General features: G+C 37.9%; 1 long non-coding RNA gene across 1 annotated transcript in view; it reads right to left on the reverse strand.

Annotated features, from left to right (window-relative positions):
- Window positions 1-3,810: 3,810 nt before the first annotated feature.
- Window positions 3,811-27,568, reverse strand: part of LOC307187006 — a 316,216-nt gene continuing 292,458 nt past the window's right edge. Inside the window, exon 3 of the long non-coding RNA XR_013828525.1 lies at window positions 3,811-5,998. This is a non-coding gene — a long non-coding RNA (uncharacterized lncRNA). The remainder of the gene's footprint in view (window positions 5,999-27,568) is intronic.

The following is a 27,568-nucleotide window of genomic DNA, read 5'->3' on the forward strand; positions in this document are numbered from 1 at the left end:
CTTCTCATTGTGGTGGCTTCTCTTGTTGCGGAGCATGGGCTCTAGGCACGTGGGCTTCAATAGTTGCAGCACACAGGCTCAGTAGTTGTGGCACATGGGCTCAGTGGTTGTGGCTTGCAGGCTCTAGAGCGCAGGCTCAGTAGTTGTGGTGCACGGGCTTAATTGCTCCACGGCATGTGGGATCTTCCTGGACCAGGGCTCGAACCCATGTTCCCTGCATTGGCAGGTGGATTCTTAACCACTGCACCACCAGGGAAGCCCAGGGGTTTAGAAATTTTAAAATGTAATGTCAGTTCTCCGAATCAAATCAGCCAAAATAACAACCAAAAGCCAACAAAGAAGAAAAATGCTATTTAGCCAAGTATGTTCATCTTAGGTTTGAATTTGCCTTTTTTTTTTTTTCCGGTGCTACAGCTGATGCTGCTGCTGAATCCTGTATGTTGAAATTTGTATGTTTTTCATTTTGGAAGATAGTAATAAGTCTGAGAGTAGAATAGTTATTCCAACAAAAATGTTTTTCAGAAGTATGTATTTACATAGGAGAGAAAATAAATATGATATTATTGGTTATTTATTGCTTTTCTAATTAAAAAAAATAAGTTTATTTATTTATTTATTTATTTTGGCTGCGTTGGGCCTTTGTTGCTGCACGCGGGCTTTCTCTAGTTGCAGCGAGTGGGGGCTACTCTTCATTGCTGTGCACGGGCTTCTCTTGTTGAAGAGCACCAGCTCTAGGTGCACAGGCTTCAGTGGTTGTGGCATGTGAGCTCAGCAGTTGTGGCCCATGGGCTCTAGAGCGCAGGCTTAGTAGTTGTGGTGCACAGGCTTAGTTGCTCCATGGCATGTGGGATCTTCCCAGACCAGGGCTTGAACCTGTGTTTTTTGTATTGGCAGGGGAGTCCTACTTATTGCTTTTAATTCATAACTTAGCAGTTAGCTACTACACAATCTTGTATTTAATCTCTGCCTATTCTATGTTGGCTCTGTATTTTTCAACTAGAGTGCAATGAGGCACTACTGTGATTAGTTTATATGCTAATTTAAAATTTTAGATGTACTGGTATTAGATAGACATTTCTCCAAAGAAGACATACAGATGGCCAATAGGCACATGAAAAGATGTTCAACATCACTAATTATTAGAGAAGTGCAAATCAGAACTACATGAAGTATCACCTCATACTACTCAGAATGGTCATCAAAAAGTCTACAAATAATAAATGCTGGAGAGGGTGTGGAGAAATGGGAAGCCTCCTACGCTGTTGGTGGGAAGTTAAATTGGGGCAGCCACTATCGAAAAGAGTATGGAGGTTCCTTAAAAAACTGAAAATAGAGTTACCATATGATCCAACAATCCCACTCCTGAGCATATATCCAGAGAAAACTCTAATTTGAAAAGATACATGCACCCCAATATTCATAGCAGCACTATTTATAATAGCCTAGACATGGAAGTAACATTTAGGTCCATTGACAGATGAATGGATAAAGAAGCTGTGGTACATATACTCAATGGAATATTACTCAGCCATAAAAAAGAATGAAATAATGCCATTTGCAGCAAAATGGATGGACCTAGAGATGATCATACTAAGTGAGGTAAGTCAGAGAAAGACAAATATATTGTCACTTATATGCAGAATCTACAATATGAGACAAATGAACTTATTTATTTACAAAATAGAAACAGACTCACAGACATAGAAAACGTACTGATGGTTACCAAAGGAGAAGGGGGTGAGGGATAAATTAGGAGTTTGAGATAGCAGATATAAACTACTCTATATAAAATAGATTATCAACAAGGTCCTACTGTATAGCACAGGGAACTATCTTCAACATCTTATAAGAGCCTATAACGGAGAAGAATATGAAAAAGAATATATCTATATCTACATAGGTATGTATAACTGAATCACTTTGTTGTACACCTGAAACTAACAGAACATTGTAAATTAAGTATAATTTTAAAAAAATGTACTGGTATTGCATGTATGCATTAATAAAAGACATACATCTACTCAAACAAATTCCATTTCCTGTCTTGTCTGAATCACTTTTCAGGATCAAGTTCAAATAAGAGGGCAATGATTGACCCATATGACCCTTTGACTGAAGAAATATAAAATGTTTCCTTGCGCAAGAGCTGAGAAATGGTAAGATTCCCTTTATCTTCCTTTTATTTCCCCATGGTGATCTCCTTTAACCTGCATCTGTGACCTTCACACATGAGGCCTGTGATGTAACAGAGAAAGGCAGAGACAGGAGAAGACAGAGGGAGGCTTGGGAGAGAACCGTGATGAACACAGGCACCTCAGCTTTTAAGTAACTACCACCATCATTGTTAAAATGCAACAGTTTGTTCAAGCTGCCTTGGGAAAAGTTTTTAAAAACACACAAAAACTGAGGCATTTAAAAGCACTTCAGCTGTGTATGCATGCTTGCTTGGTTATTTTGTTTGGCCCAAAGAGGATTAAAGGGACCAAGGCGATGTTCACTCACCCTATTCAACTTTGCCATTTTGCAGCAAAGTGTCATTTCTGATCACTGGTCTAGTTAAACCTGTGAGCAGATCACATAATTGTTGCCTGGCTTGATCTGAACAACACTTCCCCACATTTCTGGCAGGAGTTATGACCAGAACAGGACATTCATGAGACAGTAGCCTTGGCCCACAACATGCTCAGTGCAGAAAGGAATCCAGGCAGAGGGTTTAGTGAAAATGAATAAGTGGCTCTACAAGAAATGGCACAGACACCTCTTCTTTGTACTCCTTTGAATGGTGACTTTTAGGAATTTTATTTTGTTTCCTATCCACCTGCCTTTAATAATATCTATTCCCTCCCACCCTTAACTGCGCATTCAAATCTGTACTACAACTGAATCAAAGAAAGAGGATTGAGGCATCTAGCTAGGAAAAGAGAATTTTAAAAGATAAAGTAAATAGAGAACAATACTTTGCAATTCAAGGAAACTTTCCCTGCTACTGTAGTCCACATTGGTTTTGCCCTTCTCTGTCTTCTGTAACATTTTAATCTGCCCCTCTGAATAAGTCCTGATTGTCTACTCTGTTGTATTTATGCCGGCTCAGAAGAGACAATAGTGTATAATCCAATAAGCAATGTTCATGACTATGCTTTGTAAACTATCAAGTACTGTGTAGTGTATTTAAATTTATTTTGTATGTTACTTCTGGTTCTCAATTTATGTCATAATTACTTTAAAAATTCTCTCTTATCTAACATTGTGCTGGACAAAAGGAGGGTCTATATTATTGACTCAATAATCATTAATTATATTGTAAAAAAAATTATTTTCAACCATTGAAGAGCATTACGACTCAATGCTAATATTCTTCCAGTATGATTCCATTAAAGCCAGATATACCTTCTGAGAGAAGCATTCAATTTGAAAGGCAAGAGTCCAGTTTGTCTTATTCCTAAATTCATGTTTCTTTTCCCCTTTGAATTAGTTAAATTTTCCCATTTGAAAATGATGATTATTTCTCTGTTGCTAATAGGTTCTAGAGGTACCAAAAGACTTTAATAAAAAGAAAGTAATTTAAAAAATTGACTCCAATGACTATTAATAGTCCCTGAACAGTAATCTCTTGAAGACAGAGACTCTCTGATATTATCTTTGAATTGTTTTTGGAACCTGGAAAACTATATTAATAGAGGCAGGCTTAATTAAGATATGTTGCATAAATGAATAGAAGTCTGATAGTAGGGGAGCGCATCTGTGACCAGCAGATCTTGGCTGTAACTATTGCTACCAAAAAAGAATTAACAGCATGAAAGGTATCTGGTTATCAAACGAGAAATAGCATGAAAATGTCTTTTAATTTAGAAGTCAGGCTCCTGGGCTAAAAATCATGGAGCATAAATTTGTCTATAACAAAAGAACATTTCCTATGAAAATGACTTGTTAACCTTCATTCTGTGACGGAGGTTTTATATTGTATAATACTTAGGTTTGTTCTGATAAGGACATCTAGTTGGAATTGCTACCTTATTGATATGCTGTCTTAATAATGGAAGTGTGCCTAAATTAACTGGGAAAGATAAAGCATGTACAAAATAGAGAAGGAAGAAATATCAATGATAGCAGGAAAAATCTGTAACCCTGAGATAAAGGATTTCTTGATACTAAACTCTAAAAAAATACTTGAAAGTAAACACACTTTCATAGGGCAACACTCCATCCATTATCTTTCTCTCTCCTTTGCTTAATCCAGCTCCTCTTCCTGCTCTGTAACTGTCTCCCAAGATTTGCTTCTCCTCCCTCAATTTGCTCTATTTATCCCATTTCTCATTGAAGTCAGCCCTGGAGTTTGAGTGCAAGTACATATTTGCAGCTGCATGCAGGCAATTTCTGTTTTAACATCCTATTTTCATCTCAAACCGAAGAACAGAAAATCTGAACCTATTCTTTCAAAATAACTGTTGTACCTACCTTACTTATTTTTCTCTTTATTTAGTGACCTATTAGGGGAACTTGGTCTCATTCTTCTTCTTTTATTTGCTATAGCTAAATTCTCTCCAAAATATTTATTCTTGCAAAAACATGTGGGAAATTCGTAGGCATAAAGTCACATTTACAAGAGTTCCCCTCTCTGATAGCAGTAAAGCTAACCAAAAGAACTAAAAAAAAAAAAAAAAATTCAAGTAAAACCATTTGTGCTGACCTTTAGAAAGGTCTTAACCTCATAACACAAATCCAACTATCATCAAGATGTAAGTTCAGTCTGTTTTATACAGGACACTAGTTTCTCAACACAGTACAATAAGTGTCACTTAAGTGAAAGAAAAAAATGTGGAAACAAGCAAACATGTGAATATGTAGGCCTTTAATTATATCCACTATCTAGAGAAGTATAGTCTATAACCATGAATGGCTGGTGGAAAAGAATAGGAATATTCTGTCTTGAGTCATTTTCTCAACTGCAGCTCAGCCAGAATCTAAGAAAGCTCTAAGCTAAGCAGCTTCTTACTTGGGAGGGGTACGATCTAAAAACAGGTCCACTGTGAAACAAACTTCAGGCAACAAATGACCAAATACTCAAGGGCTAAAAACAGAAGCATAGAACGTCAGTCTGGTTGACTTTTCTTCCAGGGGTGGACATAATGAAGCAGGAGAACAAACCAATTCCCAGCAATATCATCTGTACTGTTGTGGTACAAATCAGGCCCTCAATCAGGCTTGCTAGATGTGGAGCCTGGACTTCTAACAAATTTTGAGAGAAACAGCAAGAGAAACCTCTTTGATCACAGTGCCTATGTCCCCACTTCCCTTCCTTTGGTCCGCAGGAAAATGCATGAGACCTTACACCAGCAAATTTCAATCTTGTTTGTGAAGAGGAAGGTCTGAAGGGTGTCAAGGAGATGTCTCCCACCCTCTATTAGGGAAAATAGCAGAACATGTAGATATGCCCCCAGTCAAAGGTAAGGAAGGTGCATAAGGGGAAGGATCATATTGATTTTGTGCATCATTCTATGGCCAATACCTCTGGTAGCACCTGGCATAAAGGGGGCTCCTTAAAGATTTGATGAACAAATTATTATTGCAGAAGATAGGAGTATGGATTTTGAAGTTAGAGAGATGGTTAAGAAGACTAATTCTGCAACTTCTTAGCTTTGTGCCTTGGACAAATTCTATAACACTTTGTACCCTCATATGTACAATTCAGGTAATAGTAATATTTTGTTTGGGGTTTAAAAGATAAAATATATTTTAGATATTCAGCACATGACTCTGCTGGTTATTCTCCCTTTGGTCCTCCAGATTAGTTCTCCAGTAATGTCATTTTCTCCTCTTACCTCTTTAGGCCTAGGAAGCAGTAAGGATTCCCCATTGTTGCCGGTCTCTGGGCTCCTTAGCATCCTTTATCGGTTTCCTTAATCCCGACCACAGTTCTGTAAGGACTGCTTAGGTGAATGTTTCTTCAATCTTCTGAATTGGATTTTGTTTTCTGATAGGAATTTGAGTGATACAGGGCCTGAAAGGAAGAATAATTAAAAAGGATTAACTTTTGGTGGTGGTGTTGGTAGGTGTAGTTGTATTGGTAGTAGTCAAAGCAGTAATAGAGTAGTACAGTAAGGAGAGTGGCAACTGTTATTGTTACTGTTATGAGCAGATCAAAATATAAAAGAAAATCTGCTAAAGCAAAAAAAAGTTCCTAAAATGAATACAGTATTCCCTAAGATGGGAGACAAGTTTAGACTATAACAAGAAAATTAAAGATGATGTGGAACTTTTTGATACAAAGTGTTTTTAAAATTTGATATAAAAAGATTCATCAACTAAATACAATACTAAGAAGAGAAATAGTGAAGAAAATTAATGTTCCAAAACAAAAGAATTAATTTTAAACAAGGACACATCTACAAAATAGAATCAGTAACTAACTTGAGAACCTAATTTTAAAAATATCAAGAAAAATTGAAGATGACACAAACAGCTGGAAAGATATACTGTATTCTTGGATTGGAAGAATCAGTATTGTTAAAATGCCCATACTACCCTCGGCAATCTACAGATTCACTGCAATCCCTATCAAATTACCAATTTCATCTTTCACAGAACTATAACAAAAATGTTTAACATTTGTATGGAAACACAAAAGACCCCAAATAGCCAGAACAATCTTGAGAAAGAAAACTGGAGCTGGAGGAATCAGGCTCCCTGACTTCAGACTGTTCTACAAAGCTTTAGTAACAAAACAATATGGTACTGGCACATAAACACATACATAGATCAGTGGAACAGGATAGAAAGCCCAGAAATAAATCCACACACTTATGATCAATTTATCTATGACAAAGGAGGTAAGACCATACAATGAGAAAAGACAGTCTCTTCAATAAGTGGTGCTGGGAAAACTAGACAGCTACATGTAAAAGAATGAGATTAGAACATTCTCTAATGTCATATACAAAAATAAACTCAAAATGGATTAAAGACCTAAATGTAAGGCTGGATACTATAAAACTCCTAGAGGAAAATATATGCAGAACACTCTTTGGCATAAATCACAGCAATATTTTTTTGGATCTGTCTCCTAGAGTAATGGAAATAAAAACAAAAATAAACAAATGGGAACTAATGAAACTTAAAAGCTTTTGCACAGCAAAGGAGCCCATAAACAAAATGAAAAGACAACCCACAGAATGGGAGAAAATATTTGCAAATAATGCGACTGACAAGGGATTAATCTCTAAAATAGACAAGCAGCTCAGACAGCTTAATATATAAAAAAAAAAAACTCAAAAAATGGGCAGAAGATCTAAACAGGAATTTCTCCAAAGAAGACATACAGATGGCCAATAGGCACATGAAAAAGTGCTCAACATCACTAATTATTAGAGAAATACAAATCAAAACTACTATGAGGTATCACCTCACACCAGTCAGAATGGTCATCATCAAAAAATCTACAAACAATAAATGCTGGAGAGGGTGTGGAGAAAAGGGAACCCTCTTGCATCGTTGGTGGGAACGTAAATTGATACAGCCACTACGGAGAACAGTATGGAGGTTCCTTAAAAAACTAAAAATAGAACTACCATACGACCCAGCAATCCCACTACTGGGCATATACCCTGAGAAAACCATAATTCAAAAAGAGTCATGCACCACAATGTTCACTGCAGCTCTATTTACAATAGCCAGGACATGGAAGCAACCTAAGTGTCCATCGAGAGATGAATGGATAAAGAAGATGTGGCACATATATACAATGGAGTATTACTCAACCATTAAAAATAAACGAAATTTAGTTATTTGTAGTGAGGTGGATGGACCTAGAGTCTGTCATACAGAGTGAAGTAAGTCAGAAAGAGAAAAACAAATACCGTATGCTAACACATATATATGGAATCTAAAAAAAAAATAATAATAAAATAAATGGTTTTGAAGAACCTAGGGGCAAGACAGGAATAAAGACGCAGACGTAGAGAATGGACTTGAGGACACGGGGAGGGGGAAGGGTAAGCTGGGACAAAGTGAGAGAGTAGCATTGACATATACACACTACCAAATGTAAAACAGATAGCTAGTGGGAAGCAGCTGCATAGCACAGGGAGATCAGCTCGGTGCTCTGTGACTACCTAGAGGGGTGGGATAGGGAGGGTAGGAGGGAGACGCAAGAGGGAGGGGATATGGGGATATATGTATATGTATAGCTGATTCACTTTGTTATAAAGTAGAAACTAACACACCATTGTAAAGCAATTATACTCCAATAAAGATGTTAAAAAAAAAATCTAGGTGCTGAGAAAAAAAAATTCAAGCCACAAATAACTTCTAAGTGATTTAAACTGTCCCAGAGCATAAAGAATGAAACGCAATCTCCATGTTTTAAATGAAGTCAGCAAAACTCACAAACAATATTTATCAATATAAACAAGAAAAGGTAAAATTTCTGTCCAACCCCACTTATAAATATTCATATAAGTATCCTAAATATAATGTTACTAACTAGAACCCAGGAAAACATGGAAAGCCTTATAAATCCATGATCAACACAGACTCATTCCAAGAATGCTAGGTGATTCATTATTAGAAAATCTATTGCTATAAATGACCATTATTATAATGAGCAAAGGAGGAAATATTATTGTTCCCAAGAAGATTTCCCAATAAGTATTTGGTAAAACTCACCATTCATTTCTGATTTTTTAATAAAAGGATTTTTAATAAAAGGGTTGTACCTGACACACATACACACACACACACACACACACACACACACACACACACACACACACACACACACACACACACACACACACACAGTCATGGTATATATTCTATTCGTAAAACTAGGAGTCTGTGTTGGGCTTAACTGTGTATCCAAGAAGGCTAATTCTGGAAAACACGGTCAAATAAACTTAGGAATTTCTCCATTAAAAATGTCCTTAAAAGTTCATGAAATGTAAAAGACATCATAAAAGCTCTGAGACACTGTATAAAAGAAACTTGTTTAAATAATTTAATGGATAAACTGCCGAATCTGAGACCTTTTTTCTCAGCTCCCCTGTTATCATGGCCTGGATGACTTTCTTCTCTCATTATCAGTTTTGTATTTCTGTACTAAAAAAGTTCCATACAAATCAAGAACATGATGTCATGCTAGCCATTGCAATTAGATAATAGAATAAATATAATATCTTGCTATTAAAGAGGTGAAATTGTTATTTTTATGGATAATATAATCATCTGGGTAGAATTTTCAAGAAAACATTTTAAAATATAAGGTAAAGTAAGAGTTTATAAAGGTGGCCAATAACAAAGTTAACATGTGAAAATACAGTTTTTTAATAAACAATAACTAATTAGAAAATACAATACAAGGATATAATTTATAATATTAATAATCCAAAATATTAAATTATCTAAATAATAATAGAAATATGTAGAGCTAGTATGAGGAAAACTCTGAAACTATCAAGGACCATAAAAGACTTAAATAAATAAAAAGACAGTTCTTAGTCTTCAGCTAATGCTAAATATTTTTAAAATATCACTTCTTCCTAAGAGGATTTATAAATATATTAAATCCCAATTAAAACCCCAATTGGATTTTTTAATTTGATAAAAATGATTCTAAATTTTAACTGGAAGTATAAATGTGGGAAAACATCCAGGGAATTCTGAAGAAAAAGAGAAGTAAAGAGGTATATGCTTTCGTATAGAAAATTATATTACAAAACAGCATTTATAAAAATTACTCTATGGTGTAGAAATAGACTAACATTAATGGAAACAACCAGAAAAACAATGAAATAAACTCATATGTGTGAGAATTTAATGTGATAAATATGACATTTAAAGTGATGTGGGGCTTCCCTGGTGGCGCAGTGGTTGGGAGTCCGCCTGCCGATGCAAGGCACACGGGTTCGTGCCCCGGTCTGGGAGGATGCCACATGCCGCGGAGCGGCTGGGCCCGTGAGCCATGGCCGCTGAGCCTGCGCGTCCGGAGCCTGTGCTCCACAGCGGGAGAGGCCGCAGCAGTGAGAGGCCCGCGTACCAAAAAAAGAAAAAATAAATAAATAAATAAAGTGATGTGGAGGGGAAAAGATTCATTATGCAAAAAAGATAGTGATATGATCTGAGTAGCCATTTAGAAAAATAAAACATCCAAAACAAATTCTGGGTTCACCAAATGTTTGAGGAAAATTAAATCCTAAAACAATAATGTATAAGTCAAGATTTGTACAATATCTTATTGAGGAAGTTCTTTATAAGTTTCCAAGCACAGTGTACCAAAAAAAAAAAAAAAAAAAAAAGAGAGAGAGAGAAAGAGAAGAAAGAAAGGATGAATAGATCTTGACCAAATAAGAATGAAGAGCTTTTGACCTGCAGAAATACAATAAGTGAGTTTGAAGATAACCTCAGGAACTAGCAAAAATATCTGTAACACATATGACATATAGAGAGTTAATTTCTCTAATTTTAATAAATAGATTAAAAATAAATTAAAAATAACCCACCATGATAGGAAGAAGGGCAAAAGAGTTGAAAGGCATTTCAGAAAGGAAAAGTATACATGTCCAATGAAGATTTGAAAGGATATTCCATCTCAAAGAAAGAAACTATCAATGAGTATTTTGAAGAGCGAAACACATGACGAAACTCAATATTTATAAGCTTTTGGAAACCTAGGGACACTCTTAGTTAAAATATACATTTGAGCAACTTTTCTAACAGCATTTAAAATATTCATGAAAATGTAAAACACAACTTTTTTAGTCTAGTGGTCCAACTACTATGGATAAAACCAAGAAAATAATACTGTAAGTACCTCAACACTCAAATGAGGAGTGCATGGTTTATTTTGGTGTGCTCTGTCAGTTTTGACATTAGTGTTCTGATATTTTCAACCAATGAACTCAGATTCTCTTCTTTGTGTTCTGAAACATTTTAATAAAAAGTAGAAACAACTGAAATGTTTATCAAGAGAAGCAAATGAAAGCTACACCATCATTAAAATTGATTATGTAAATCTTTACTGACATTGTTGAATTTAAAAAGGTTAGAAAAACATCCCTAATAATCCAACTACAAATTTTAGATTTGTAAAAATTCACTTTTAAACCTTTGAATTCCTTAATCAGGTCTCTGGGGAACAGCAGGTACTCAATAAATGTTGAACAATTAATTAATTAATTAATTCTATAAAGTAGGCTTCAGGTTCAAAGTCAAGTTTTTTTTTAAGTTTAATGTTAAAATAATGTTATTGTAGCTCACATTTATAAACATAAAAATGCCCATTGAAAATTAGAGTGAACATTGGATTTGTTCCCTTTCCTGCTTTACTACTGAAGAGACTACTGGAAATAAAAATCACCATTAATCACCTCATTGAATTTAATTGAAATAATGTAAATGAAAGTACTCTGTAAACTGTTATGGTATATACAAATAAGGTATTGTCACTAGCCATCTGTTCTACCATACGATGTTATAGTTTTGATTATGCAAATAAAATTTTACTGTGGAAAAATGAAAGAAGAACAGCACGTACAATGCATTTACATAAAACTGCATATACTCCTTTATGTGTGAGCATGTACATATCCATGAAAAAAAAATGTCAGGAAGCACGTTCATCTAATGGTTTGCAGGTTTTTGCCCTGAACTTTGGAACTTGGAGTGATTTTATTAATTTTACAAATACTCTGTATTACTTTTATGATTAGCAAAATAGTGAAGTATTTAAGTTTAGGGGGAAAGATGTATGTCTATATAACTTCATTTTCAAGTGGAACAGACAGAAAATAATTATGGGAAAGGCCTTTATATTGAGGAATTAGGTCACCAGAGTCCAGGATAGTTTTGGAAGACTGGAGAGAAGCCAGACTGTAGGCGTTTAACCAAAGAATAAGTAATAGAGGAGATAGAAGAGATAAATTTGGAAATTATCAGCCTATTTTCACTTTCCTCCTATTCCATTAAGTCCTTTGTCTCGTTCCAGTTTTCTCATCTCTTTACTGCACTGTCTGCATTTCAATGTTAAGCTCCTCTTCCCCCTTGATGGCACCTCGTTGTGTGATGTTCAGCTCCCTATTTCCTTGCTCACATCTCACTAAGTGATCTATACCACTCCCGCCTGAGGACTGCAGGTATAGGAAATGTTTCTTATGTAGGTTAAAAATGCACAAACAGGGTCTTGGAGAGAAATATCATGCATTGGAACATGAAGTATATTCATTTAAATGCTACTTTGCTGCCTTTCAAAGCTGATTTTCAAAAAACATTTTGCGTATCCTTATTATATGTCTTCTGTCAAATTCCTAGTCATTTGCTGTTGTCTCTGTGACCTGCAGTCTTTCATCTATCTTTTACACTTACCTCAGTCATTTTCATTCTTTCTATCATTGCTTCCTTCTTTTTTGTGTCAACATAACATAATAAAACTGGAGGCTTAGAGTTGTTTTTCTGAGTGAAAGGGTATTAGGTAGAGTACATAGTTAATTTTTATTTGTAGTGAACACAGAATAACAAACCAACAACAACAAAGGAAGGATGAACTAAAGAAATAAGACCACACAGAGTCGAAACCACCTCATAAATAAATGGCATATGCTGGGAATCTATCCAAGTAATGGATGAACTTCATTTATATACTTTCATCCTTTTTTAACAATACTGATGTAAGAATTACCATTTTACATGGGAGAAGGGGAGAAGAGGGGGAGGGGAATGTGTTTGTATTATATAGTAGTAATTTGTTCTTATTTATCATAAATCTTAGTAATTGTTTGCTTCCTCCCTTATTTCTTCCAAGTTCTGTGGTTTCTCTCCTTCCAGGTGATGCACTTGGTTCCACCATCTCAACTCACTGGGTCTGCAACAAAAGCGTTCCAACAGCCTTCCTCATCTTTACCCTGGATCCCCTCTGAAATCGATTCTATATGAAGCAGCCAGAGATATCTTTTAAAATATTAATATAATCATAGTAACCCTCAGCTGAAAACCCTTAAATGCCTTCCAATACTACTTAGGAGAAATTTAAATTATTAAATTTAAATTGTTAAAATTGTTAGCATGGCCTATGAGGTCCAGCATGACCTGACCTGGGTCAGTTTCCATGTCTTCCTCTCAGCACTGCACCCCTTACTCCCTGATCTCCAGACTCACTGGCCTTCTTTTTATGTCTAGATGGGCCAAGTGCTTCCTACCTCAGGGCCTAGGTGTATGCTGATCTCTCTACCTGTGATTCTCTTCTTCCCATTCCTTACCTGGCCAAACACTCTCCCCTCAAGTCTCACTCGTTTCCTTGGGAAGGCCTTCTCTTGCACCTGCAGCAGTTACTTTGGTTCTCTTGCTCACTGCCTCTTCCAACCTCCTTTGCTGTGGCCTCTTGAACAGAGAAACTGAAAAGCTCAGAATTGCACTGCTCATATTTCCTTGCTGCCTGAGTTCTGAATGTGATTTATGTTTACCAAATGGAAACTCCCATGGAAGCCTTGAATACAAAACTGAGTTAACTGAAAAGGAGGGTGTGAGGCATCTATTTTTATGGCTCAGGTCTTAGAGAGGGGATATGGTTCTAGGGTAAGCAGCAAGAATACCAGCCCTCTGATTGTGGCTGCAGTAGTACCCACTTTCACGGTCCAGTTCTGTGGTGTGGCTTTGGGGACCATTCAAGACAGCTCATTCTAGGGTCTGTGGTTTCACCACTCATTCAGAAAGCTGTTTAATACTCTGCAACAAATACCATTCTGCTTAAGCTACCTAACATAGATTCTGCTATCTGTAGCTGAACCTTCACTGGTACGTGGTCTCTCCTCAATGTATATCAGACCCCTCTGTTACAGTCTTTTATTACACTTGACATTTCTTTCACAGTACTTGTTATAATTTGTAATTACATATTTACTTGAGTACTTGTCTGTCTCAGTTGCTAGATTCTCAGCTTCATGAGAATATGGTAGGTGTTTAACCCATAATGGTTGAAGAAATTAGTAAAAAAGCAAAATATATTAAGTTTCTTCTTTATTTACTGCCTGATTACCTGCTTTCCTTGGGTTCTAGAGCTGTAGATACATATTAGTCATTTGGATGCAACTACTGTTAGTGACCATCCTTATTCATTCTGCATCCACCCAAAGTAGTCTTATATTGTTTCACCTTAGCGATATAGACTCCACTAGCAGTTCTTTTTTGAATCCGATCTTGTTACAATGACTAGGGTTAAACTAAACTTCCCTAACATCCACTACTGAAGATAAAAGAATATATGTTGCAGAGAAAGTGTGTAAATAGTTGAGCACAAGAAATCTGATATGAGATTTGGATAATTCGACCAATGTGTCCCTGCTACACAAAGTCTTCTCTGGGTTTTCTGATATCCAACTAGAAAAATGAAAAAAGTCTAGTGACAGGAAAGAGCAGAATTCTTATTGAAATATGTGATATGCCTTTCAAATTGGACAAATTAGTACAGATGTTTTATGTCAAAGGATGAAACATATTTAGATTTAGAAAATCATCCATTGTGTTCCATCCCATATGAAGAAAATCAGTGGACAGATTCTGCAAAATAGATGAAAAGAGAGGAAATAAGGCAGCTAAATCATGGGAAGAATGAGCTAGCAGGCTCAGAAGTCTTACCTTTTATAATTGGCATTTACAAGTGTTCTCATATGCAGATCTAACTCATCTTTTGGTGAACTTTGAAGACAGCAAACCTGCTCTTCCTCCTGGATTCCTTATATCAGGGAATGAAATTATCCACCCAGAAACCCAGACATCAACCTTGATTCTTCCCTCTTCCTCATGGATTCATCTTCTCCATCCAATTTGTCAATAACCACAATTCTCAAAATTTCCCTTTTCTTAATCTTTTTTTTTTTGCTCTATTTTTGTCAGTATTATTAAAAGTCTCCTAATTGGTTTTCCATCACTTCAATTTAGAATGATATGTCTAAAATCCAAATATTATCACGTTACTCCCCTGCTTAAAATCCTTTAGCGGCCTCCCTTTTTAATCAGCCCAGATACTTTAAGATCCCTTCTCATGCCTTACCACTCCTCCACCCATGCACTCTTTGCACTATCTTCATTGAAATACTTTAAATTCCCAGAATGCACTAGGTCATCTCCCTACTCCCCAGCCCTCAGGTTCCTGCACAAATTGCTCTACATCCTTGATACCCCCTTCCCATACTCTTTGCTTGGCTAACTCCAACTCATTTTACAGAGTTCAGTTTAGACATCACTTCTAAGAAACCTTCCTCAAACTTTAGTGCCTGGGATACATTTGTGCCTCATGGTTCCCTAAAAAATTCTATCCCCTCCTTAATTTACCATCATCCTAAATTTGCCTCTTTACATACTTGTCTGTATCCATTAGGATTAAGTTTGGCCTAATATTAAAAAAATAATAACAGTGACTTAAACAAGTTGGAGGCTTATTTTTATCTTAAGAAAATCCAGAGGTCTTGAGCTTGTGTGATAACTTCAAGGTCATCAGGTTTCTAGGACCCTTCAATTTTTCTGAACTGATACACTTAGCATGTAGTTTCCATCCCTAAGGTTGCCACAATATCCAAGAGAACTCCAGCAATCACATCTGCATATCAGACAGCAGGAAGGAAGAAAAAGCAGTAGATAAAAAGTACATTCAAGCTGTTTAGTTTCCTTCTAAGATGTTTTCCCGGAAGTCTCACCCAACACCTTAGCTCACTTTTTGTTGGCTACCCCTAGCTACAGGGGTGACAGGGAAATATTATCTTTTAATTGTGCACATTGCTGCTTGCCTTTATACTGTGATTCTGCTAGAAAGGAAGAAAAGAAGGAGGGATATTGAGTAGACACCCAGCAACCACTGCTACCTTGGGTTACCTACTCTTTAAGAACAGAGACTCTCTCCTTGTATCATCTTCAGGCCTGAGCACCACACCACACACTGAACAGATGTTCAATAAATATTATACATAAATAGTTTAAAGATAAACAGTGTAACATTGGGCATGCTAAAAGACTAGATTGTGGTTCCTCATACCTGAAATAGAGAGCCTCCAAAATTTGTTTTTGAAGCTGTGTAATTCTTTTTTATTTTCTAAATAAAATGTTATCTAGAATCCAGTATGAAGCAACAGAAGTGGAATGCTCAGGTTGGAGGCAAGCAGCCTGCATCCTTACTTGACCTACCCTTTTAAATTCCCTGAGAGGAGCCTGGGATATCTCCTTGGAACTCAAAGGCTTCACAAATCACAATTTGGAAACAACTGGACTTATGATCCCACCAGCACAGGAGTCTCTGAACCTAACAGTAGAATCAAAGTTGTATCATATCATCAGGAAATAATCAACCCAATTGGTTATCAATAAAAATTAAGCCAACTTCACTAAAAACAGAGCGACCATATGATTCAGCAATCCCCCTCCTGGGCATATATATGGAGAAAAACACAGTTTGAAAGGATACATGCACCCTAATGTTCATAGCAGCACTATTTACAATAGCCAAGACATGGAAGCAACCTAAATGTCCATCGACAGATGAATGGATAAAGAAGATGTAGCATGTGTGTGTGTGTGTATATATATATAATGAATATTATTCAGCCATAAAAAAGAATGAAATAATGCCATTTGTAGCAACATGGATGGACCTGGAGATTATCATATTAAGTGAAATAAGTCAGACAGAGAAAGACAAATATCATATGATATCACTTATATGTGGAATCTAAAAGAAAAGAAAATGATATGAATGAACTTATTTACAAAACAGAAACAGACTCACAGACTTAGAGAATGAACTTATGGTTACCAGGGGGAAGGGGGAAGGGGGAAGGGTGAAGGGGAGGGATAGATTGGGAGTTTGGGATTGATGTGTACACACTGCTATATTTAAAATAGACAACCAATAAGGACTTACTGTAAGAAAAAAGAATTAAGCCAACTTCTCATGTCCCTGACAATGACATCATCCATTCTTGGAACACGGAAAGGCTGTGTCAAAATGTTGAAGTAAGGAAGGATGGCATTGTAAGAGCAAACACAAAACAGAACTTGGTGGTCTATATGGAATACTGAAGAGCAAACGTACAGTTCTCTTTCATTTCAATTGTGACTGTCCTTCAAGGTGTAGCTCATACCCTAGTTCATCCATAAAGTCTTCACTGATATCCCCTGACTATCCACTTCTAAACTAGATGTAGGGATTGAGTGGGACTTTCCCACTAGCTGCAGATCATCTGGTCAAGAGGAGATACAGTATATAGCATTGAGGAGTGAAGCTGGAATGAAGAAAATCAAGCGGATGACAGTGGATCCCAATTATTCTTCAGATAATAAGACAGCTAAAAATTATGTATCAGGCCAAAAGATAAACTGAAATATTAGCACAAAGCTAATAGATTTAGAAGAAAAGGTAAAAGAGAGAACACAGAGTAGCTAGAATGTAGGGACTTTTTATGGGACACCTGTGACCACCACTGTAATAGCTACAATTTATTGTAACTCTAATATGTGCTAGTACTTTTAAATGAATTTTATATATGCTATTCTTAATCCTCATGGCAACCTTGAAAGAATGCTAGTATTATTCCATTTTAACAATACAGAAACTGTGGCTTAAAAAAGAGAAATAAATTGCTCACATTTTGGTGAGAGAGAAGGGACAACAAAATTGTAGTTCAGGATGTCTTATTTCAGTGCTACCCCATGTTCTTTACAACACCAAGATGATGCTGTGATTGCTGAATTATAGTGCTCTCAGATAAGATACTCCTCTTTGGTCAGTTTGGCTAATGTCTCTTCAGAGACGTGCTTAAGACTGCTCTTGTTAATAGCATCTTTAGGGTGAGGACAGCAAAGCTTGTATTTAATGGTAATTATTTCTATTTACTCTCACCCTATGAACTCAGAAGTCTGCACAAACACTAACTCATAAGCCATGAGGAAATGGGTGGTAAACAATATTGGCATTTATTATTTTCATAGTTCAGTCTATCTCCTTCTTTTATCATCTCCAAAACATACCATCATATTCTCATTGGAAGAAGCTCCTTTCATTGGTCAGAAAGCCCTTGTCTCAGTGCACAAGGATAATCTGGGATAAAATTATGAATTTAAATAGTAGTTAATCAAGGAAAAAAGATGTTAGAGTAGTCCTTCCCTGTTCCACACCTCCGCCCCCACCCCGCCCCCCCGCCATATAGTTACTTCTTTCTCATCTTACATTTTCCCGTTTCCTCACTGTCTAGCTTGCCATCCCCAGCCATCCCTGGGAATCAGGATGAACCCAGCAGTGACTAAATCACTGGACCATCTCATCTCCATCTCATTCACTGGTTGCTGACTGACTGAAAGGCCAGTTTCTCCCTTTTAGACTATTTCTGTTAAGTTCACCAATGAGTCATGCGTCATCAAACAAATGGCCACTGGGTCTGCATAACAAAGAGACAAATGTTACCAAAGCAGAAGCACTTGTGCTTTTTCCTGGAGAAGTTGGTAGAAAGTTGCCCAAACCTTTCGACCGCTGGGCAGGACTGCAACTGGAGTGATCCAAGGCTCTAGTTTATCAAACTGTCTGAAATATTCTTCTAGTTTGACCTTCCTCCCAGAGGTGGAATGCCTTGGGCTCCTTTCCACCAGCATCTCTTTCTTTCTTTTCAGCTTGAGCACGCTTCCCACGCTTCTGGACTCTGAGACTTCAAAGAGCAAGATGGCATGTGGAATAAGAAAAAAACTATCTCAAGACTTTGTTGTTAAGTAATTAGATCAATTAATTGTGTAATTTAAACTGAATAATTTACTTCCATCTGAATTATCCAAATCTTTTAAAATCAATGTATTGTTTTTTGGTAACTTCAATCATATGGTTTCATTGGCTCAGGTTATTCTGGGTGAGTAGAAATTGCCAACATTTTTAAATAGGTCCAATATACAATAATTTGGTTTTGAAATCCTATACTAAGTGAATTTCAAGCATCTCTCAGAACAAGAAAAATAAAGGGCTCATTGTGATTTCTGAATAGTTTAGCCAGTTCTCACTGGATATGTTAGCACTTTTTGTGCATATGATAAGCTAATATTCTTCCATGCCTGTAATGATTTATGTTTTTAAAAATGATTGTTTCTTTGGTTTTCCTTATCCTCTTAGCATGGCGGTGGGCACGTCCATGGCACTCAGTAAAAATGTACTTTGAGATCCATTTTGAAACATATGACATTCTAGTGGGTGGATAAATAAATATCAACTTCTCTTACTACTTATACTAGTAATAATAATATATTCTTATGGAACACTAACAGTAGAACTTTGTTTTGTGATGGACCTTCTTAAATATAAGCATATAATGGGTTATTTTAAAAGCCTTAAACACTTATATTAAATGCATCTGTTTCTGGGGCTTCCCTGGTGGTGCAGTGGCCTGCCAATACAGGGGACACTGGTTCAAGCCCTGTTCCTGGAACATTCCACATGCCGTGGAGCAACTAAGCCCGTGTGCCACAACTACTGAGCCTGTGTTCTAGAGCCTTTGAGCCACAACTACTGAGCCTGCATGCCACAACTACTGAAGCCCACACGCCTAGAGCCCGTGTTCCACAACAAGAGAAGCCACCTCAATGGGAAGCCCGCACACCACAATGAAGAGTAGCCCCCACTAGCTGCATCTAGCGAAAGCCCGCTTGCAGCAACAAAGACCCAATGCAACCCAAAACAAATAAATACATAAATAAGTTTATTAAAAAATAATAAATTCATCTGTTTTTTAATTGCTCTGAAAATCCCTCTCAGTCTGGGTGTTGTAAGTGGGGCTTCCCTAAAAATAAGCAAGAGTTCAAAACTGGGCACAAAGAAGCCAAAGCAGAATGAATTAAAAATGTGCTCCCTGCCATCTTGCAATGTTCTTACAATAAAGAGGAAGTACTGTGCCCCCTCCCTTAACTATTCCTTGGCTGATGGCTTTTCTTGGGAATACATTTTCCTAGAGAACTCCTAGGAACAGTTGTTTCCTTGGAAGGATGTGTGCTTTTGCTGGTGAATGTTGACTTAGGAAGAAGATGAAAGAAATGTGGAAGACTAGAAAGACACTGCAGTTAGTATAGGGAAAAGGAGCGGGGAGAGATTCGTGTTTGTGAGTCCCTATTTTTGGCTAGGTGCTAGCACATAACATAACTTTTATTCTGTTAGGTGATATTATTGCCCATTTTATAGATGAGGAAATCACTGAAAGGCTAATTAAATTTCTTAAATGCACATTTTTTTTAAGCAAAAAGGTAGAACTTGTAGTTAATTGATTAAAACGGAACCATAAGTCTGTTGAGAATGGGCACCTGTGCTGCTTCTCTTTATCAACCAACAGAGCAGATCAACCTGGGCTGGATTTCAAAGGGGCAGGCAAAAGCCCTGTACTCTGGCTTCATCTCCCTTAACTGATGTCTAATTAACAAAGGATTATATCTTTAGTACCATAAGCAGAGACGAAGCTTCTCATGTGAATACCTCTAGAAATGGCAGCCCATAGTATCAATTAACACTCATGTTAGTAGCAATTATGTTACTATGTTTATCAAGCATGTGTCAAGCAGTCTGCATATAATTTCTATTTGATCCACAATAACCTTAAAAATATTATCATTTCCATTTTAAATATGAAGTAATTGTAACTTAAAGAAAGTAAATAATTATCACACACTAAATGGAAAAGCCAGGGGCTTCCGGGAAGATGGCGGAAGAGTAAGACGCGGAGACCACCTTCCTCCCCACAGATACACCAGAAATACATCTACATGTGGAACAACTCCTACAGAACACCCACTGAACGCTGGCAGAAGACCTCAGACCTCCCAAAAGGTAAGAAACCCCCAGGCACCTGAGTAGGGCAAAAGAAAAAACAGAGACAAAAGAATAGGGACGGCACCTGCACCAGTGGGAGGGAGCTGTGAAGGAGGAAATGTTTCCAAACACTAGGAAGCCCCTTCGCGGGCGGAGACAGCGGGTGGCGGAGGGAGATAGCTTCGGAGCCACGGAGGAGAGCACAGCAACAGGGTACGGAGGGCAAAGCGGCGAGATTCCCGCACAGAGGATGAGGGCCGACCAGCACTCACCAGGCCGAGAGGCTTGTCTGCTCACCCGCCGAGGCGGGAGGGGCTGCGAGCTGAGGCTCGGGTTTCGGTCGGAGCGCCGGGAGAGGACTGGGGTTGGCGGTGTGAACATAGCCTGCAGGGGCTAGTGCACCACAGCTAGCCGGCAGGGAGGCCGGAGAAAAGTCTGGAGCTGCCGAAGAGGCAAGAGACTTTTTCTTCCCTCTTTGTTTCCTGCTGCGCGAGGAGAGGGGATTAAGAGCGCTGCTTAAAGGAGCTCCAGAGACGGGCGCAGGCCGCGGCTAAAAGCGCGGACCCCAGAGACGGGCATGAGACGCTAAGGCTGCTGCTGCTGCCACCAAGAAGCCTGTGTGCGAGCACAGGTCACTATCCACACCCCTCTTCCGGGGAGCCTGTGCAGCCCGCCACTGCCAGGGTCCGGGGAACCAGGGACAACTTCCCCGGGAGAACGCATGGCGCGCCTCAGGCTGCTGCAACGTCACGCCGGCCTCTGCCGCCGCAGGCCCGCCCCGCACTCCGTGCCCCTCCCACCCCGCGGCCTGAGTGAGCCAGAGCCCTGAATCAGCGGCTCCTTTAACCCCGTCCTGTCTGAGCGAAGAACAGACGCCCTCCGGCGACCTACACGCAGTGGCAGGGCCAAATCCAAAGCTGAGCCCCTGGGAGCTGTGAGAACAAAGAAGAGAAAGGGAAATCTCTCCCAGCAGCCTCAGGAGCAGCGGATTAAAGCTCCACAATCAACTTGATGTACCCTGCATCTGTGGAATACATGAATAGACAACGAATCATCCCACATTAAGGAGGTGAACTTTTAGAGCAAGATTTATGATTTTTTCCCCCTTTTCGTCTTTTTCTGTGTGGATGAAAGGCTCTTGGTGCTGCAGCCAGGAGTCACTGCTGTGCCTCTGAGGTGGGAGAGCCAACTTCAGGACACTGGTCCACAAGAGACCTCCCAGCTCCACATCATATCAAACAGTGAAAATCTCCCAGTGATCTCCATCTCAACACCAGCACCCACCTTCACTCAACGACCAGCAAGCTACAGTGCTGGACATCCTATGCCAAACAACTAGCGAGACAGGAACACAACCCCACCCATTAGCAGAGAGGCTGCCTAAAATCATAAGAAGTCCACAGACACCTCAAAACACACCACCAGACGTGGACCTGCCCACCAGAAAGACAAGATCCAGCCTCATCCACCAGAACACAGGCACTAGTCCCTCCACCAGGAAGCCTACACAACCCACTGAACCACTGGGGACAGACACAAAAAACAACGGGAACTACGATCCTGCAGCCTGCAAAAAGGAGACCCCAAACACAGTAAGATAAGCAAAATGAGAAGACAGAAAAACACAGAGCAGATGAAGGAACAAGATAAAAACCCACCAGACCTAACAAATGAAGAGGAAAAAGGCAGTCTATCTGAAAAAGAATTCAGAATAATGATAGTAAAGATGATACAAAATCTTGGAAACAGAATAGACAAAATGCAAGAAACATTTAACAAGGACCTAGAAGAACTAAAGATGAAACAAACAACAATGAACAACACAATAAATGAAATTAAAAATACTCTAGATGGGATCAATAGCAGAATAACTGAGGCAGAAGAATGGATAAGTGACCTGGAAGATAAAATAGTGGAAATAACTACTGCAGAGGAGAATAAAGAAAAAAGAATGAAAAGAACTGAGGACAGTCTCAGAGACACCTTGGACAACATTAAATGCACCAACATTCGAATTATAGGGGTTCCAGAAGAAGAAGAGAAAAAGAAAGGGACTGAGAATATATTTGAAGAGATTATAGTTGAAAACTTCCCTAATATGGGAAAGGAAATAGTTAATCAAGTCCAGGAAGCACAGAGAGTCCCATACAGGATAAATGCAAGGAGAAATAAGCCAAGACACATATTAATCAAACTGTCAAAAATTAAATACAAAGAAAATATATTAAAAGCAGCAAGGGAAAAACAACAAATAACACACAAGGGAATCCCCATGAGGTTAACAGCTGATCTTTCAGCAGAAACTCTGCAAGCCAGAAGGGACTGGCAGCACATATTTAAAGTGATGAAGGCGAAAACCTGCAACCAAGATTACTCTACCCAGCAAGGATCTCATTCAGATTTGATGGAGAAATTAAAACCTTTACAGACAAGCAAAAGCTGAGAGAGTTCAGCACCACCAAACCAGCTTTACAACAAATGCTAAAGGAACTTCTCTAGGCAAGAAACACAAGAGAAGGAAAAGACCTACAATAACGAACCGAAAACAATTAAGAAAATGGGAATAGGAACATACATATCAATAATTACCTTAAATGTAAATGGACTAAATGCTCCCACCAAAAGACACAGATTGGCTGAATGGATACAAAAACAAGACCCATATATTTGCTGTCTACAAGAGACCCACTTCAGACCTAGAGACACATACAGACTGAAAGTAAGGGAATGGAAGAAGATATTCCAATCAAATGGAAACTAAAAGAAAGCTGGAGTAGCAATTCTCATATCAGACAAAATAGACTTTAAAATAAAGACTATTAGGAGAGACAAAGAAGGACACTGCATAATGATCAAGGGATCAATCCAAGAAGAAGATATAACAATTGTAAATATTTATGCACCCAACATAGGAGCACCTCAATACATAAGGCAAATACTAACAGCCATAAAAGGGGAAATCGACAGTAACACATTCATAGTAGGGGACTTTAACACCCCACTTTCACCAATGGACAGATCATCCAAAATGAAAATAAATAAGGACACACAAGCTTTAAATGAGACATTAAACAAGATGGACTTAACTGATATTTATAGGACATTCCATCCAAAAACAACAGAATACACATTTTTCTCAAGTGCTCATGGAACATCCTCCAGGATAGATCATATCTTGGGTCACAAATCAAGCCTTGGTAAATTTAAGAAAATTGAAATTGTATCAAGTATCTTTTCCGACCACAATGCTATGAGACTAGATATCAATTACAGGAAAAGATCTGTAAAAAATAGAAATACATGGAGGCTAAACAATACACTACTTAATAACGAAGTGATCACTGAAGAAATCAAAGAGGAAATTTACAAATACCTAGAAACAAATGACAATGGAGACATGATGACCCAAAACCTATGGGATGCAGCAAAAGCAGTTCTAAGAGAGAAGTTTACAGCAATACAATCCTACCTTAAGAAACAGGAAACATCTCGAATAAACAACCTAACCTTGCAACTAAAGCAATTAGAGAAAGAATAACAAAAAAAACCCCACAGTTAGCAGAAGGAAAGAAATCATAAAAGTCAGATCAGAAATAAATGAAAAAGAAATGAAGGAAACGATAACAAAGATCAATAAAACTAAAAGCTGGTTCTTTGAGAAGTTAAACAAAATTGATAAACCATTACCCAGACTCATCAAGAAAAAAAGGGAGAAGACTCAAATCAATAGAATTAGAAATGAAAAAGGAGAAGTAACAACTGACACTGCAGAAATACAAAAGATCATGAGAGATTACTACAAGCAACTATATACAAATAAAATGGACAACCTGGAAGAAATGGACAAATTCTTAGAAATGCACAACATGCCAAGACTGAATCAGGAAGAAATAGAAAATATGGACAGACCAATCACAAGCACTGAAATTGAAACTGTGATTAAAAATCTTCCAACAAACAAAAGCCCAGGATCAGATGGCTTCACAGGCGAATTCTATCAAACATTTAGAGAAGAGCTAACACCTATCCTTCTCAAATTCTTCCAAAATATAGCGGAAGGAGGAACACTCCCAAACTCATTCTACGAGGCCACCATCACCCTGATACCAAAACCAGACAAGGATGTCACAAAGAAAGAAAACTACAGGCCAATATCAATGATGAACATAGATGCAAAAATCCTCAACAAAATACTAGCAAACAGAATCCAACAGCACATTAAACGGATCATACAACATGATCAAGTGGGGTTTATTCCAGGAATGCAAGGATTCTTCAATATATTCAAATCAATCAACGTGATACACCATATTAACAAATTGAAGGAGAAAAACCATATGATCATCTCAATATATGCAGAGAAAGCTTTTGACAAAATTCAACAACCATTTATGATAAAAGCCCTGCAGAAAGTAGGCATAGAGGGAACACTCCTCAACATAATAAAGGCCATATATGACAAACCCACAGCCAACATCGTCCTCAATGGTGAAAAACTGAAACCATTTCCACTAAGATCAGGAACAAGACAAGATTGCCCACTCTCACCACTCTTATTCAACATAGTTTTGGAAGTTTCAGCCACAGCAATCAGAGAAGAAAAGGAATCCAAATCGGAAAAGAAGTAAAGCTGTCACTGTTTGCAGATGACATGATACTATACATAGAGAATCCTAAAGATGCTACCAGAAGACTACTAGAGCTAATCAGTGAATTTGGTAAAGTAGCAGGATACAAAATTAATGCACAGAAATCTCTGGCATTCCTATACACTAATGATGAAAAATCTAAAAGTGAAATCAAGAAAACACTCCCATTTACCATTGCAACAAAAAGAATAAAATATCTAGGAATAAACCTACGTAAGGAGACAAAAGACCTGTATGCAGAAAATTATAAGACACTGATGAAAGAAATTAAAGATGATACAAATAGATGGAGAGATATACCATGTTCGTGGATTGGAAGAATCAACATTGTGAAAATGACTCTACTACCCAAAGCAATCTACAGATTCAATGCAATCCCTATCAAACTACCACTGGTATTTTTCACATAACTAGAACAAAAAATTTCACAATTTGTATGGAAACACAAAAGGCCCCGAATAGCCAAAGCAATCTTGAGAAAGAAAAACGGAGCTGGAGGAATCAGGCTCCCTGACTTCAGACTATACTACAAAGCTACAGTACTCAAGACAGTATGGTACTGGCACAAAAACAGAAAGATAGATCAATGGAACAGGATAGAAAGCCCAGAGATAAACCCACGCACATATGGTCACCTTATCTTTGATAAAGGAGGCAGGAATGTACAGTGGAGAAAGGACAGCCTCTTCAGTAAGTGGTGCTGGGAAAACTGGACAGGTACATGTAAAGTATGAGATTAGATCACTCTCTAACACCATACACAAAAATAAGCTCAAAACGGATTAAAGACCTAAATGTAAGGCTAGAAACCATCAAACTCTTAGAGGAAAACATAGGCAGAACACTCTATGACATAAATCACAGCAAGATCCTTTTTGACCCACCTCCTAGAGAAATAGAAATAAAAACAAAAATAAACAAATGGGACCTAACGAAACTTCAAAGCTTTTGCACAGCAAAGGAAACCATAAACAAGACCAAAAGACAACCCTCAGAATGGGAGGAAATATTTGCAAATGAAGCAACTGACAAAGGATTAATCTCCAAAACTTATAAGCAGCTCATGCAGCTCAATAACAAAAAAACAAGCAATCCAATCCAGAAATGGGTAGAAGACCTAAATAGACATTTCTCCAAAGAAGATATACAGACTGCCAACAAACACATGAAAGAATGCTCAACTTCATTAATGATTAGAGAAATGCAAATCAAAACTACAATGAGATATCATCTCACATCAGTCAGAATGGTCATCATCAAAAAATCTAGAAACAATAAATGCTGGAGAGGGTGTGGAGAAAAGGGAACACTTTTGCACTGTTGGTGGGAATGTAAATTGATACAGCCACTGTGGAGAACAGGATGGAGGTTCCTTAAAAAACTACAAATAGAACTACCATATGACCCAGCAATCCCACTACTGAGCATATACCCTGAAAACCATAATTCAAAAAGAGTCATGTACCAAAATGCTCATTGCAGCTCTATTTACAATAGCCCGGAGATGGAAACAACCTAAGTGTCCAACATCGGATGAATGGATAAAGAAGATGTGGCACATATATACAATGGAATATTACTCAGCCATAAAAAGAAACGAAATTGAGCTATTTGAAATGAGGTGGATAAACCTAGAGTCTGTCATACAGAGTGAAGTAAGTCAGAAAGAGAAAGACAAATACCGTATGCTAACACAGATATATGGAATTTAAGGAATAAAATGTCATGAAGAACCTTTGGGTAAGACAGGAATAAAGACACAGACCTACTAGAGAATGGAGTTGAGGACACGGGGAGGGGGAAGGGTAAGCTGTGACAAAGCGAGAGAGAGACATGGACATATATACACTACCAAACGTAAGGTAGATAGCTAGTGGGAAGCAGCTGCATAGCACAGGGAGATCAGCTCGGTTCTTTGTGATCGCCTGAAGGGGTGGGATAGGGAGGGTGGGAGGGAGGGAGACGCAAGAGGGAAGAGAAATGGGAACAAATGTATATGTATAACTGATTCACTTTGTTATAAAGAAGAAACTAACACACCATTGTAAAGCAATTATACTCCAATAAAGATGTAAAAAAAAAAAAAAAAAAAGGAAAGGCCAGTATTTGATACCAA

Source organism: Stenella coeruleoalba, assembly GCF_951394435.1.
Source record: "Stenella coeruleoalba genome assembly, chromosome: 5".
NCBI lineage: Eukaryota > Metazoa > Chordata > Mammalia > Artiodactyla > Delphinidae > Stenella > Stenella coeruleoalba.